This window comes from Protopterus annectens, chromosome 10.part0, assembly GCF_019279795.1.
Source record: "Protopterus annectens isolate FY-2018-M chromosome 10.part0, PAN1.0, whole genome shotgun sequence".
Taxonomy (NCBI): Eukaryota; Metazoa; Chordata; order Ceratodontiformes; family Protopteridae; genus Protopterus; species Protopterus annectens.
This window is the reverse complement of record NC_056744.1, coordinates 337,481,251-337,498,263: the sequence shown is the minus strand read 5'-3', so window position 1 is coordinate 337,498,263 and position 17,013 is coordinate 337,481,251. Positions and strand designations below refer to the sequence as shown.

The window sequence follows — 17,013 nt, the reverse complement described above, 5'->3', positions numbered from 1 at the left end:
TTAATCACCCCAAAGTCTCTCTTTTGTCTCTTTGCTGCTGTAGAACTCTGCAGGTCACCAGGCAGGAGCTTGCTGAGCTTTTTACAAGTGCAAAAACCTCGCAAATGCATGTTTTATAGCAGGGAAACACACACACATACATATATATATATATATATATATATATATATATACATAAATGTATAACTACGTATATACATATGTAGTTATGGGTCTACTTTGTTTCATTGAAAGCTCATTTCACTGAATTTCTAGTCACCCTGACCAAATCGCTGCATGGTCAAATTGCTGAAAACTCATTTTACTGAAGTGAAGTACTGGCACTGTGTAGAGTGCTGTAAGGCAAGTAAAAGGTATATGCAGTTTTCCCCACTGTAGTGCGATCCTGGAGTTAGTGTATATAGTTAGGGGGTGGGGGGGCACAGCCCCCCACATTGAGGGGTGTGGGTGGCATAGCCCCCCACTTAGTTTGGGTTTATATTGTCATCTGGAAAGAGTTAGTCATTGGTGTTGTAAGTATGCATGTCTATGGTTTAAAATGTATTGTTTTGAAGCTTTCATTGTGTGTGTGTGTGTGTGTGTGTGTGTGTGTGTGTGTGTGTGTGTGTACGTGTATATACATACTTCTGTGTAAGTATTTTTGTTTTTGTTGCTGCAGTTTTTTCATTCTGTATTAGTATTTTTGCTAATCCCATCTCCTTTCATCATTGTGATTTCATTTGAGTGTTTGTGAGTACATGAGTACAGCTGAGTATACCTTGTGTAACATTTGAGCAGCAGTAGCTTTACAGGCACTGTATATTTGTTTATTTTATGAGAATGTGAATGCAGTTTGTTTGGGCTAATTAGGAAGCATTTGTTAAGCAAGGATAGGTCAAGTCAGTTATTTTCTTTTTTTAAGTTATAATTTACGACATAGGTAAACATGCATTAATAGAAGAGAAAACTAACCATTTTAATATTTTTCCATTTAAATACAAATTATATACCATGTATTTTCATCAGTCCAGCATTACAAAAAATTGCTGAATTCCTGTCTTCCCTTAAACCTCACTCCTACTTGTCCTGAGTATAATTATGCATGTATTGTTCCCACAATTTCTGTTCACTTCGATGTAATTTGTTCATTTTCTTTTCTGAAGAGCCATTTTCCAGTTCTTGTATCTCTTGTATGAAGGTTATTTCAGGAAATACCTCAAAATACGTGAAACTGCTTTTTCCCAAATTGAAGGGATCTCACACTTTGTTGTTGTATAATTTAAAGAGCACATGGGCTCATATTCCCTGCTTGCAAATTGTAAAAAGGCTCTGCCCTCACATAAAATCATATTGTTTGGTAATTTGTGAGTATGCCAGTCTGATTGTCACGGGTTGAGGTAAGTCGATAATCTTAATTTTGTCTGTGCAGTCTGACATTTGGGTTCTGGAGCAACTGCTTGGATATGGTCCAGGGGAGGGAGGGAAAGAGAGAGAGTTCTGCAGACTCTAGCCCTGTAAGTATTCCTCCCATAATCCTTTTGTCCCTTTACCTACCTTAGATCTGGATTCCTGTCTTTATGAAAGCATCTTGAACTGAGCAGCACTTAAGTGCTCCACCTCAAAACATTATATAAAAGCTTTCCCTTTGTGCCTTTGGTGCTGTTTTCATATACTTAATTAGTAGAGTTTGTAATTTTAGGGTTGTATATAGTTGCTGTCTTTTTAGTTTTTCTCTCAAAATGTTTACTTTTAACCCCCTTCCAAAGAAGTTTTCCTCAGGTACATTGCAAATGTTCGAGGCATGATGGGAAAGAATGAGGTAATTGGGAACATATTTTTTGGGAGTGTAATAAGTTGGCAGGCTTTAAACATTCCCTCCACATAACTCTGTCAGAAATATTGGGTGAGCAAATCGGTGCAATTAAGGAAATTATTTTTTTGAGCTGGGTTACATGGTCTGAATTGCCTAAACATTGTAAGACCTTGCTAAGTTTAGTGATGGTGGCTACCAAAAAAGCAATTAACTAGAAAATGGAAGTCAAAGTCTAAACAGACGGTATCTGAAGTAGTGAATATTGTATCAGAGATAAAGTAACTGGAAGCGGGATCAGGAGCATGTTACATAGAAAAAATGGTAATTGTGGGAACAGCGCATGTAGAATCATTTTTGCAAGAGGAGCGAGGTTTAAGGGGAGGCAGGAATTGAGTGAGCTATGTAATGTTGGATTGACATTTACTATAAACAGAACACAATGTGATGTATAATATTTGTAAATGAGAAAATGTCAGTATGGCTTGTTTTCATTTATATAAATGTATGGTTACTGAATTATCACTTTTGAATGGGCAAAGACGATTAAAAACAAAGTGTTCCCACACTTGGAAGACTAGCTCCTAGTCACCCCCCTCTGGAGTCTGTCAAGAAAGCCAGAAACTACCTGCTTATATCTGTGCATTTTACTGGGCATTTCAGTCAACCTGCAGAAATCAAGTTTAGAACCATCATAGCCACTCATTAACTTGGAATTTGCTTAGAGATCACAACCTCAGTGGTATCCCTTCTTCAGGAGAGAATACAAATTCTTTGATAAGCAGTGGAATTTTTACTTTAGATCAGTCGACCTGCAGTATGTCTAGTACTGAGAGCCCTAGCTGTCATGGCATCTTCTATATTAATGGTCCAGTTCTTTTGATACCACATGACAATATTATAGTGGTTATTCCAGGCTCAGTGGTTACACTTTCACCAGCTACTGTCCAAGAGCATATTTCTTATCCAGTCTTGCAGGTATCATTTACAGGGGTGGCCAAAGTTACATCTCCTACACAAAAGCAGGCCATTTCATCCTGCATTACTACCATCAACTGTGACCACAGACGCTTGAGGGTTGTTTTTATGAAGGAAGGATAGTCCAAGGTCATTGGATAGAGTACAAGGCCAAAATTCCCGTCATTGTCTTGGAATTCAAGGCATTTCTCAATGTGCTGTGGGAACTTCAGGGCTACCTTCTCCAAGGTGTGATTAACATCCAGATAGTATGATACTTGTCTTGTATATTAACAAACGAGGAAAAAGGATCCTACTCTTTACGTCACTAGGACATAAGACTATGGCAGTGGTCATTTGCCTTTCACCATTTTGTGTTGGCAGCAGACATTGTTGGGAAAACATGTTCTAGCTGTCAGGAATCTTCTGGGACCTTACTAGTGGTCCCTAATTCCTACAATTGGCGGTAGGTATTTAGCCTCTGGGGCAAATCATGCTGTGTGGCCTGTCTGATATCCAGTCCAATGCCAAATGCAGCAGATTCTTTGTCATGATTCTTCCTCCAGGACCGACGCCCAGGATCACTCTGTCTCAGCATTGGCCAACTTGGCTACTTTGAGTGTATCCCCATTCCCTTTGATCCCAAAATTACTACAGAAAGCTCTGTGGTGCAAGCCTGTTGTCATCCTTATTGCATCACGTTGGCAAAGAAAGATCTGCTTTTCCCTCCTAGAGCTTCACTTCATAGGAACTCAGTTGGGTACTAGGATAGCTGTCTTTGTGGGCCATTTTAAGCCTAATAACTTTCCCTTTCAAAGGTGAGAATAAAACACTACACCTCACATCTCTGAGGTTAACACCTTAACCCTTATACTAACTCCCTCCTGAGAGAGTCCCCTTGGCTCCTGGATCCACTCTGGGATCTCTTATCTCACCTTCCGGAGAACCTCACCTGGATCATCCCTACTTGTAAGTAATCACATGGTTTCTCCAGTTCCATTGATGGTGAAAAATTTCTCCTTTCCCCAAAAAGTAGTTTATATCCTATTAGCTTCTCAAAAACAGTCAACTGGGTAGGTTTATCATAATAAGTCAAAGGGATTTGCATTATGGGAACTAATCAGTATATTAATCCATGTTCAGACCCTATGTCGGAAAGTTTCAGGACCATTCCTTGGCTTCCCAGTTATGCAAGGCCTTTCTCCAAGGCATCTTTCTGCTTTGCCCTCCCATCCAAGATCCAGTCCCAGCATGGGCTCTGAATTTCATTGTAGAGGCTTTAATAAAGCTTCCCTTTGAACCTGCCATTACTTGAGACGTAAAATGTTTATTTTGATAGCACTTGGATCTGTGTGGAGATTGTCAGAGATACAGTGATGTTCTTCGTGTTTCACTGTTGCAGTCATTATATTTGGGTAATCTGCTGGCAGGTTGCCCTCAGCCGACCTGATTAACAAAGTCTTGGGTCCTGCGTCGGATGCTGTCCCTTCTTCCATGACGTCAGGTCGTCAGGGGTATAAAACATGCAGCCGACATCATTACATCAGTCTTTCTTGCCGCGCGGTGCCCAAAGCAGAAGCAGTTCGGAAGTGCCAGTCGGCCAACTCCTGAAATTTTCGTTTTCGAGTTTCAGCTCCGAAGTCTTCAACTTAAAGCTAAGTACCCCATTGGGGAAACTTTTCTTGCTCCTTTCCGATGTCAGTAAAAGTTAATAATTGCATTACTTGTGGAAAGCAAATACCTCATAAAGATTTTCATTCGTACTGTATTCTTTGCCTAGGCCCTGACCACAACGTACCTTACTTTTGGTTTTGTGCTTTATTTAATCAGCACACTATCCGTCATCTTTATATTTTTACCTCTCATTATTTCGGTTCTCAGTTTAATTATCCAGAAATGTTGTTGATTCTTGCCGTGCGGCGCCCGAAGCAGAAGCAGTTCGCAAGTGCCGGTCGGCCAACTCCTGAAATTTTCGTTTTCGAGTTTCAGCTCCGAAGTCTTCAACTTAAAGCTAAGTACCCCATTGGGGAAACTTTTCTTGCTCCTTTCCGATGTCAGTAAAAGTTGATAATTGCATTACTTGTAGAAAGCAAATACCTCATAAAGATTTTCATCCGTACTGTATTCTTTGCCTAGGCCATGACCACGATGTACCTTACTGTTGGTTTTGTGCTTTATTTAATCAGCGCACTATCCGTCATCTTTATATTTTTACCTCTCATTATTTCGGTTCTCAGTTTAATTATCCAGAAATGTTGTCGATTAGCCATCCGACTACTGGGATTCTGAAAAAACGCAAAGATAAAGACAGAGACAGGCCGTCAAGGTCCAAAACTGCTGACGACGCTTCTCCTAAGCAAGTCACCAGTTCGCCGGTACTCACTGAGGTGTTTCTGATTCGCAGGCCTCTACTGAGACCCATTTGAGTCCGGTATGCCGCAAGATGCTTCACCTGTGGAACCTGTGGATGTCTCTACCTTGGATGGGCTCGGAGCCGCTGTGCAGGCACAGGCTTATGAGGGTGTATTCAGGCCCACAGACTTGCATATTAATCGACACCACCTTCATTACTAAGGCCTAAATCTCTATCCATGTCTAAAAAACTGATTAACAGCCATGTGTTCTGGCCCCTATGCCTAAAAAAACAATGATAAAAATGGCTGAAGATCTAATTTCTCTAATCAGGGGTAGTCAACCCCCCCCCCCCCCCCCAGAGGCCTAGGGCTGAATTTGATTATGAATCTTCTGATCAGGATTCCGTTTCTTCTGACTCTTCTAATGACCTGGATTTGTCCATACCTACTTATGAGGATTCTGATGCAGAGGGCTCCATTCCCTCTGCTTCCCCTCCTGAGGACTTTTCTATTGGGGAAACCTTACATGCTTTGAGGGAGCATTTCCACTGGGAAAGCCAGGAATTTTCTGACTCAGAAAAGAGGCTTAGGGATTTCCTGCTTCTATCTCAGCATAGGCCTTTGGCTATACCTCCTGTACTAGACATTGTTGACGATGTGTTCTCGGAATCCAGTTTTGCCCCTGATTCCCTCCCTTCAGCTCATAGTAAGCCTGACAGATAATACAGGGTTCCTGAGTCCCACAAGTTCCTTTTCAAAATTCCTGTTGCAGATCCAGAAACCATTTCTTAGGGGCCCAAAACCATTAAGGCTTCTACTGCTAAAAATCCTATCCCTTCTGATAGAGATTCCAGGGTGCTGGATAGATGGGGTAAAAAGGCTTATACTTCTGCGCCCTTGGCAATCAGAGCATTAAACTGCCAATTTCATATGTTAAAATATCAACCGCATATTATTGGACTGCTTAAACAGACAGTGATGTTGATTCCTGACTGTGTGGAAAATAAAGATTTACAGGATTTGATGCATTCTGCTGAACAAGTTGGAAAAGATACTTTGCAATGTGGTTTTGATTCTTTAGGGGCCTCCTGCAGGGCTGCTGTTACTGGGTCTGTGCTTAGAAGGCATGCTTGGCTTAAGGAGCTGTCTTTGCCTGGTGATGTTAAAGCTACGTTGTTGGATGCTCCTTTAAATCAGGACCGCCTGTTTGTCAATAAGGCTGAAGAAGTTCTAAAAAAGATGGAAGATAAAGCTAAATCTATGCAAACTGTTAAAGATTTCTTACAAGGGCAACCTCCAAGATTTAGTAGGCATTGGCCTACTAAGAATTGGTCTTTTCCAGCCCCTAACAAATCCTCTCAAGCCAAACCCAGACGCAGCAAAAATCCCAGGTTTCAGTCCCAGGGTACTCTCAGAGCTAAGCAGTGGGGGGTTCCACTTCCAAATCTGGAAATAACAAGACACCTCCCTACAATAGGCAAAGACGCATGGATGGCAACTCTAGATTTAAAAGAAGCATACCTGCACATCCCAATCAGGGAATCTTGCAGAACATATGTGTGCTTCAAAGCAGGCTGCTTGCATCATCAGTTCTCTGCACTGCCCTTTGGCTTGTCTACTGCACCCAGGGTATTCACAAAGTGCCTGGCTCCAGTTATTGCATTTTGCAGGCAAATAAATGTTCAAATATATCCGTACCCGGACGATTGTCTAATTCTGGCAGAAAACCAGGGCATATTTTTAAATCTTCTGGCGTTTGTAAAAAGGGTTCTAACTTGTCTAGGGTACACCATAAATGAAAAGAAATCACAAGTGGTACCCTGTTAACAGATTGGATTCCTGGGTGCAACCTTGAATACAACTGCCCAGATGGCTTCCTCACGCCAGAGAAGCAAATTCATTTGGTAATTTACTTCAAACAAGTGGCCACAAAAACCCTGCTATCTGCAAGACAAATACCGCAAGCCTTGGGGTTCATGACCTCCTGCATTCTTCTAATTCCATATGCAAGACTGCATATGAGGAAACTACTGTGGTATCTAATAAGTCTATGGAGTCAACATTGTCACAGCCTGAAAACAATAATTCTTATCATACCTTGCCTACGCCTGGAGTTCCTATGGTGGGCAGAAGCTTGCCATCAAAACAAGGGATTACCATTCACACTACATCCTGCCGCCCAAACCCTAACTACAGATGCATCAGACTATGCATGGGGGGCTCACCTAGCAGGGAAGTGCATTCAGGGCAAATGGAACCCAAATCAAATGCACCTACATATCAATCAAAAAGAAATGTTAGCTGTACAGAATGCTCTGACAGCCTTCAAGGACTACATTGATCCAGGACAACTAATGGTAAAGACAGACAACACAGCGGTTATGTGGTACATAAACAAGCAGAGGGGTACACAATCCTACCCCCACTGCAGACTAGCCATGGCATTGTGGAACACAGCCCTGAGCTACCAAGTGCATCTACAAGCTCAGTTCCTGCCAGGAAAATTGAATACACAGGCAGATGGACTAAGCAGAAACCTCATGGAACCACACGAATGGAAATTGGAACCACTGTTTTTCAACATGTTGACAAACAAATGGGGGAGCCCAGACGTAGATCTATTTGCCTCCCCCCAGAACTACCAGTTGGACAAGATTTGCACAAGGACTCCCCACACAAGCCTGGAAAGTGGATGCTCTGTCCTTCAGCTGGAAAAATCTATCAGTCTACGTTTTTCCCCCTCTGCCTCTGCTCTTCAAAGTTCTACTAAAAGTCAAACAGGACAAACCAAGGATGATTCTGATTGCTGCAGACTGGCTGTGCCAACACTGGTACCCCCTCCTGCACAGTGTATCGCAAATATCTCCATGGCACCTGCCTCAGACCCCTTCCCTGCTGTCTTAGCAGGAGAACCAAATTCTGCACCCTCAGCTTCCAACATTAAACCTTGCAGCCTGGCTAATCACTTAAATTCACCCTTATCATCCCTCAGCAAACCTGTGATGAATGTCATCTTGGAGGCGAGGAGACCTAGTACAAGAAAATCTTATGCTGACAAATGGAAAAGATTCTGTGCCTGGAACCAATCTTTAGGGATGAGCACAGCAGTGCCCAATTTACCTCAGATTTTGCAATACTTAACTGAGATGCTTCACAAGGGCCTGTCTTTTTCCTCCATTAAAATCCACGCCTCAGCTATTTCAGCTCACTATAACACGGAACCTCCCCTCTTCTCTCATCTTCTGCTCAAGGAGTATCTCAGAGGGGCAAAAAACTTGAGGCCACCCAGGAGAGCTCCAACCCCTGCCTGGGACCTTAACTTTGTTTTGCAGAAACTCACACTACTTCCTTTCGAGCCAGCTGCTACTGCAGACTTAAAATGTCTTTCTTGGAAAACAGCTTTCCATTTAGCAATTACTTCAGCTAGAAGGATTTCTGAATTACAGGCCCTTATGGCAGTGGAGCCTTTCATCATCTTTCATGCGGACAGGGTATCTCTCAGGACCAATCCACCCTTCATGCCCAAGTTGATTTCCAGTATGACTCTTAATCAGTCCATTCATTTGCCAACCTTCTTTCCCAATCCACAAAACAAAGGGGAACAGATTCTGCATTCCTTGGATGTGCACAGACAACTAAGATTCTACTTGGATAGGACTAAATCTCGAAGAAAATCTGAACAATTGCTGTTAGAATTTACTGCAGGGGCAGAGGGGAAGGCTATTTCAAAACAAACCATTTCTAAATGGATAAGCCATTGCATTAATTTCTGCTATAAACACCATGGAAAACCCATCCCCCAGGGGATCAGATCTCATTCCACCAGGGCTGCATCTACTTCTGCAGCCTTTCTCAGAGGTGTTCCTACCAGGGATATCCTAGAACCTGCTACCTGTAGTTCAGTTCATACTTTCACCAAGCATTATCATTTACCAATGTTCTCTAAATCCAGAGCTGGCTTTGCCACTGCTGTCTTGCAGGGCCTTATAGCTGGCACTAATGCTGTATAAACTCCCCCTCCCAACCATAGCTTTGGGAATCTACCCAAATGTAATGACTGCAACAGTGAAACACGAAGAACATAGTACAGTTGTGTACACTTACCATAAATGTAGATGTTCGAGTGTATTCACTGTTGCAGTCCTGGTTACCCTCCCTCCAGCCCCCTAGATTTTCTGACTATACCTCTACTTTCCTTTGCTATACTTAAAAGCCTTTTTGGCGTATTTGCTTTTGGTTGGAGGTGTACTTTTATGTTTTTGTATTTATTTGCTGCCCATTAGGGGGCACCTGACATAAGGGGCAAGAAAAACTGATGTAATGATGTCGGCTGCATGTTTTATACCCCTGACGACCTGGCGTCATGGAAGAAGGGACAACATCCGATGCAGGACCCAAGACTTTGTTAATCAGGCCAACTGAGGGCAACCTGCCAGCAGATTACCCAAATGTGATGACTGCAACATTGAATACACTCGAGCATCTACATTTATGGTAAGTGTACACAACTGTACTTTTCCCTGGTTTCTCCTTACCTTGTTTATCACAAGAACAGGTTAACCTTGAGGACTAATCCATCCCCTTTGTTCCGAACATAACATGTCTCAACCTATTCATTCAACTATGATTTTCAAATTATCAAAATTAAAGGGGTGTGTCTTCTGCATACCGTAGACATTTACAGAGTTCCACTATTACCTTTACAGGGCTGACTCTTTTTGGGAAGATGAACAGCTGTTCACCTCTTGCAGTGAATAAGTTGAACAAAAAGTATCAAAAGGCACCTCTTCAAGATGGGTGCCAAAATGTTTTTTTAAATCTATATATCTATATATATGAAATTGATAAGAAACCTTTATGTGGCAGATTCAGAGCACATACTACTTTACTTCCTTTTTCAGAGATCATGCTCTGAATGACATCTGTGAGCCAGCTACTTGGTATTGCAAGCATTCCTTCATCAAGCCCTACAAATTAGACTATATCTCCATAGCTTGAATCTCCTTTGGTGCTTACATTCTATAAGGGCTCCTGTCATGAGTCCACCCATGGTTGTTCATAGCTAAGGATTTTGACCCGTATCGTAGATTGAATGGATGGAATAAAAAGGATTCAAAAGTTATGGTGTTTACCAAAATGACAGATCTTTTCATTCCAGTCCATGCAATATGACAACCCACCTTCCTATCCCCTTTCCATCTTATAGAATGTGAAGGATTACCATGTTCGATACCTGGAACCGGAGCAAGACAAATCATTCAGCTTTTCTCTTGCAGGCGTTAACCTAGATGTGAGGTAGCTAAAGGGAGAGATAGATTACTGGAGAAAGATTTCATAAAGGGACTTGGGGCTGGAATACCCTCTCTGTGACAGATTGGATCTGAGCAGTGGCTTGAAGACCCATATGTCATATTGTACAGTCTGGAATAAAAGTATCAGTCACTATAATAAGTCATAACTTTTGATCTAATTTTGTCAGTCGTCGCATAGTCCTTGACAGCGGGTTTGATTCTGAACCTCTGAACCAATTTGTCCTTTATTCCAGCTCGCATCTCCCAAAAACTCTCGAGCTTAGCTTTACCCATAATGCTCCTCTGCAAATTACCTAAGATCTCGTTTGCCACTTTAGATTGCCATTGCCAGACGTTTCATTCATCTCTTTAGCTGTTGGGAGACAGCATTTTCAGTTCTGTAAGTTTCTTCTTTTTCTAAATAACTATTATTTTTCTTCTACCCCCTCCTCTTTTTTGACTGTTTGGTGTGCATGCAACCTTTTTTTTATCTTACCTCTAGGTAGTTCTTGCATACCATCGTTAGTGCATCTCCTGTTTACTGTTTCAGGTATTCCTTGTGTACATATGCTGTTACTTTGGTGATTCTTTACCTAATTTCCTTCTTTCTTTCTTAAGTTTCTTTATAGTTTTTAGTGCGACTATTTGAGTGTGTGTGTGACTTTTTTGTTATGGAGGACAAGCCAGTTAAAGGCACCTTGGGCTTTAAGAGTTGTCTTAGGCGTGATAGAAAAATGCCCAATTTTGACGGGCATACCCTTTGCAGGTATTGTCTTGGGGCTGTACACTTACAGGAAGACTGTACCTTATATCATCGTTTCAGCCATAGGGCATTTGTCGACCATAAAAACAAACTCATTCTGAAGGGTCTTTTGCAATCTGAGCTTGAAGAGTCCTTATCAGGATCCAGAACAGAGGTGAGTTCATCTTCTACTTTCTCCTCTTCTTCTAGCAAGACTTCCAACTGTTACCTCAGACCTGCCAGCAAAAATGTCTAAATCTGCTACAGTCCCAAAAATGTCTTCAGAACCGACAAGTCAGGAATCTCCACAGGCACGGTGCCGGATTCTGCACCGACTTCCTCGGTGCCAACCAAACTTATAAATCCTTCCACCAAGACACCAAAGGCCCAGGAACTGAAGGTGTTTTCCCTTAAACAGCTGCCATGGACCTGATATTCTCCTTCAGTATATCCCTTTGTGGATTGCCTTCCAATTCCCTTCTTGGAGAGGCATCCTCCTTGGTCGCCTTCCATTCCTCTAACTAATCCACCAGGAGTCTAACTGAATTGTATATAATGAAGTATGGTGGATCAGTCTCCTTGTGGCGAGGGAATTGTCTTCAACGTTTGTTCTAGCACCTTTGCCCCTGGAACCATGTCCACTTTCACCCCCTGGTTCTTTTTCTTCCTCTGACTCCCACTGAGACCTCGGAGTGCCTGGTATCAACAGTCCAGGCTTTGAATGTTTTGGTGCTGGTTAGAGCTCCTTTTCTGGCACCAGTTGCTACCCTGAGTGCTTCAGGTGTGTCAGACCCAGAGATCTCCCTGGGCTGTACTTTGTTGCGGGTTCCAGGGGGATGGTTTTGTCTTCAGCCTTTTCGGAACCATCCATGTCCCTCGGTGCTTCTGCATTCATAAGCTCAGCCCCGGCTTTGTCCTTGGAGGAGGCTTCCCTCAGTGCACAGTGTGACCATGGTTACGAAGGAGTCAGTTCTGAGCTCCCATCCCTGTAATGGGGGGCTGCCTTCCAGGCCATGGAGGGGGCATTCTCTATTGCATGCAGCCAGTCGTTGGCTACCCCTTTGAACCACATATCTGGCCTTTCCCCTTGACTCAAGCTTTCTCCAGCCTCTTCCCTGGTACAGATTGCAAAGAAGGCTGAGGATGTAACCACAGCGGTTATGTCCTCCCCTGACACCTCTCAGGAACATCCCACTGAAGAGGTTCCTGCAAAGAGAAAGTGCAAGAGGAAGCACTTGGACTTTCATGAAGAGTTATGCACTGAAGATACTGATTTCAATGAAGGGGAAAGTTTTCCAAGTCTCTTCCTGGTGATGTTTCCTTCAGGAACATCCTAGAGATCCTGAAATAGAGGGGTGGCTGGACTTCCCTCCAACCTTCCTCAGAGAAGTCACTATAACTTGAGGCTTTTCATGCCCAACCCTCCACCTTATGGATATCTCTGCCCACTGACTATCTCATTAAACTGATAGCTCAGTGGACATGGAACTTGCCTGATTCTATCAAGCTGATACCCAAGAGATCAGACCGCATATTGTCAGGTGCTCAGGATCGACAGCAATGGGCTAAGGGAATTCCAGTAGACACCATGGAGGTAGCAGCAGACACTAAGAAGGAACTTTCCAATGAAAGTGCCACTATCCATCCTCCTAATAAATAATCTAAGACTATGGATAGATTTGGGAAGCGTGTATACACATCATCGACCCTCACCCTTTGGTCCTTGAATTACATGGCACATTTTACCAGGTTGCAGAGAGATCTGATTAAAGAACTGTCAGATACTCTTGTCAGGAGCAGTAGCTGAAGGAGTTCGAGATGAAGTGACTTCTCAGCTCGCCACCCTTGAATCGATCTCCAACTCATCCATGAGGCTATATTCTCATGCTACTGAAGGGACGACGAGAGCTGTGGTTTAAGACTTAGCCATCAGGAGACACTCCTGGACGTGCATATATGAGTTCACTGAGACATTTAAGTCTTCTTTTGTCAACACTCCTGTCTCATAGAACATCCCTATGTGGTCCCAAAGTGAAGGAGATTCAAGCCTGGTGTGAGAAATATGGAAAGACTCTTTCTGCCATAGGCATACTCTCTTCCACTCCCCAGTGGCCTTATTCCAGGAGCCAGCTGAATGGGAGGCTATGGCACAAAATGTCCAAAGGGCCTTTCTGAGACTCAGGTGGCAATGACTTCTTCCAGGGCAGAGGGGGATGTAATAATGAAAGATGCTGAGGAAGAGGCAGAGGTGGCCCGCAGAATCAGGGTTCCAGAGATTTTTTTCTCTGGGAACTCCTATTAGCATTCTTGAAAGGAAACCCGATTGCCATCCTCTGGAGGCAGTCGGGGGGGGGGGGGCGATGATTATCCCTGCATCAACCTGCCCGGCTAAGTATGACATGGGACCTTTGGGTGCTGAGGATTTTAACCAGAGGATACAATATCTCCTTTTTAGTGCAGCCAAAGGCTACAACCACTATCTGGGACATTCCACACAGTCACAGGGAAGCAGCAGTCTTAGAAATTCAAATATTGCTCGACAAAAGAGTCATCCAAACAGTCCCACCTGACCAGATAGGATCCAAAATTTACTCAAGGTTCTTTTTGTTACCAAAGAAGACAGGAAACCAGAGACCAATCTGGGATCTCGGCAGGTTGAACAAATCAGTTCGGCAAGCCAACTTTCGGATGGTCATGGTCAGTCTATTCTTTCCCATTTGGGAAAAGATGATTGATTGGATGTGCTCTATACATCTTCAGGACATATTACCATATAAAGATGGGCAAACAGTCCAGAAGATTTCTGCACTTCCCGCTGGGAGCCAGTCACTATCAGTTCAGAGGACTGCACTTTACCCTCACCACAGCCCCCAGGGTGTTCAACAGATGCATGACAGTGGTTGCAGCTCTTCTCAGACTGCAAGGATTCCAGGTGTTTCCATATCTAGACAACTAGCTCCTTACCATTCCCACCAGGTGTCTTCTCGAGGAGGCTCAAGACTCCACTCTCCAGCTCTGCTCCGGTTTAGCCATTACCGTAAATTACGGAAAGTCACAGTTGGAGCCATGTCAGCAATTAGGGTTCATTGGAGTAAGTCTAAACATGATCATGGGTGTCGCATTCATGCCCGTAGAAGGACTACAGATGATAGAATCTCCATCAGCCAGATTGTTTGAAACAACAAATTGCCAGCAAGGCTCCCCCTTCAAGCCTTAGGGTGGATGGCAACTTTGATCACCCTAGTCCGATTAGCAAGATATCACTTGTGAATCCTTCAGTGGCTTCTACTTTCACAATGGTCCATATTAGACCAGCCAGCGTCTCACTTGATGAATATTACCAACCATTGCAGACAGGATTTACAATAATAGCTTCACTCCGAGATCTGGATGGGTCCGTCCTTCATTCTCTCTCAATCCCAAGCCGTAATGACAATGGACACATTCTGAATGGGGGGGGCATTATCTAGGAAAAACAGTCCAAGGCACTTGGTCACATTTGGAGGCCAATCTGCATATCAGTGCTGTGGCGATGAGGGCAGTGCTGTTAGCATCTCAAGGATTCCGCCCAGACCTTCTCTTTGGAATGATTGCAATTCTAACAGACCACATGGCAGTAGTCTGGTGCATCAACAAACAAAGGGGAAGCAGTCCCTACCCCCTTTGTCGAGAAGCCCTCAGAGTTTGGCAGTGGGCAATTTCATCCAACCGCTTTCTCATTGTAACGCACATCTCGGGGAGCACCAGTGTGATTGCGGACAGATTGAGCAGGTATATTTTATTGCCTCACAAGTGGTCTCTCAACCCATCTGTGGCAGAAAAGATATTTCACCAATGGGTCCAGCCTTGCTGCAACCTGTTTGCATTCCCCCTGAACAACAAGTGCAGCAACTACTTTGCCCTGATCCCCCCTGCAGAGGGGAGTCACCGAGAGATGCGATTGCCCCCCCCCACTCTACTCTCAGCATTTCCCCCCTCGATTTCCCCTTGTATCCAAATTTCTAAAAAAAAAAAAACATCAGGTCAAAGAACAAGATAATCCTCATTGCCCCATTCTGGCCACGACAGATTATTTATTTACATTTGTTTACCATGAAAGTCTGACTGGGCCAGAAGCCCATTTTCAGCAGAGGCCCAGGGAGAAAAGCTCCACAGAAATACAAGCAATCTACAATAATTAGATAGTACAACAGTATACATACAGTAAGATGCAGAATACATATCTTCTAGTTAGTCTATACAAAGAAGTATTCAATACAGTTTTATAGTAGATACAGGTTCAGAAAGAAAAAACATATGGTTTATATTATTGTTGTTATATTATGGGTTGATATGGTATCCCTTTCTTTGGCCTCACCTAATTTGGAAACCTATGAGTCTGGATCCAGCTCTGGAGGTACTGTCCCACCTGTACATATCAGTTCACCTGAATCTATAGAACCTCAATCTTACTGAGTGGCTTCTCCAATTCCCATGATCAGCAGGCAGTCCGGTCTTAGTTCACCAGCTCAAAGAATTGTTCTGGCTAGTCACAGACCTTCGACAAGAAATTTGTACCGGATGAAATGGCACAAAATTTCTACATGGAATTCTAAGTTTAATACTGATCCATATTTGGCTCCAGTCAATCAGGTTCTAGAGTTCTTGACATCAATTTTTGAAGCAGGAGCCTCAGCGTGTACCATTCAAGTGTATCTAGCTGCAATCTCCAATTTTCACTTGGGTCTTAATGGCTCGTCCTTAATGTCCCATAAACTTTGCAAAGCCTTTTTGAAGGGATGTATGATGTTCAGACCTCCATATAAAGAAGCATCTGCACCTTAGGACCTAAATTTAGTTCTCCAGTCCCTAGTTTATCCCCCCTTTGATCCTTCAGACAAACGTCATCTAAAATTCCTGTTTTGAAAAAACCTTGTTTCTGGTAGCCATCACCTCAGCCAGGAGAATTTCAGAGATTCAGGCTTTATCCTGTAACCCTCCTTATGTAATCTTTCATAAAGACAGGGCTTCTATGAGAACTAACCCTTCCTTTCTGCCTAAAGTAGTTTCCGAAACTAATCTGAACCAGACTATCCAACTTCTAGCCTTCTTCCCAAATTTTTCTAACAAAGGTGAGTATTACTTTCATTTATTGGATGTGCATAGACAATTATATTTGCCCAGGACAAAAGAATTCAGAAAATTAGAGAAATTATTTGATGTTCATCGTGCATACAGCTGCAGTCATTACAGATGGGTTATCCTGCCGTCAGGCGGGTCCTCGGTCGGCCGAATTTGAAAGTCTAGGTCCGGCGTCGGTTGTCGTCGCTTCTTCCCTGACGTCATTGCGGCAGGGGTATAAAAGAGGCAGCCGACGCCATCTTCTTCAGTCTTTCTTGCCGCGCGGTGCCCGAAGCAGAAGCAGTTCGCAAGTGCCGGTTGGCCAGCTCCTGAGATTTACGAAAATATTTCAGCCGAAGTCTTCTTGAAAGCTAAGTACCCCGTTGGGGAAACTTTTCTTGCCTCAGACCAATGTCAGACAAAGTTAATAATTGCATTTCATGTGGGAAGCAAATACTGCATAAGGATTTCCACTCTTTCTGTATACCTTGCTTAGAACCAGTCCACGACGTCTCGTCCTGCCGTTTTTGTGCTAGATTCAACAAACGCACCATTAAGCGTCGGGCGGAGTTCGCCCTTCACTATTTTGGTAAAAAATGTAATTATGTCGTCGGATACTCCAACTCCAGTTTTGAGTAAAAGACGCAAAGATAAGGACTGACTTACGAGGTCCGCGACTTCTACTGACACCACGCTAAGGCCGACTACCGGTTCTCAGCGAGGCGCCTACGCAGCCCCTGAGTACCGATGACACTACATTACTGGTGTCTTCAGTACCCA

At 43.3% G+C, this 17,013-nt stretch overlaps 1 protein-coding gene across 2 annotated transcripts in view; it reads left to right on the top strand.

Annotated features, from left to right (window-relative positions):
- Window positions 1–17,013, top strand: part of DARS2 (aspartyl-tRNA synthetase 2, mitochondrial) — a 1,354,455-nt gene that overhangs the window by 242,362 nt on the left and 1,095,080 nt on the right. The gene's annotated exons all lie outside the window — the stretch shown is intronic.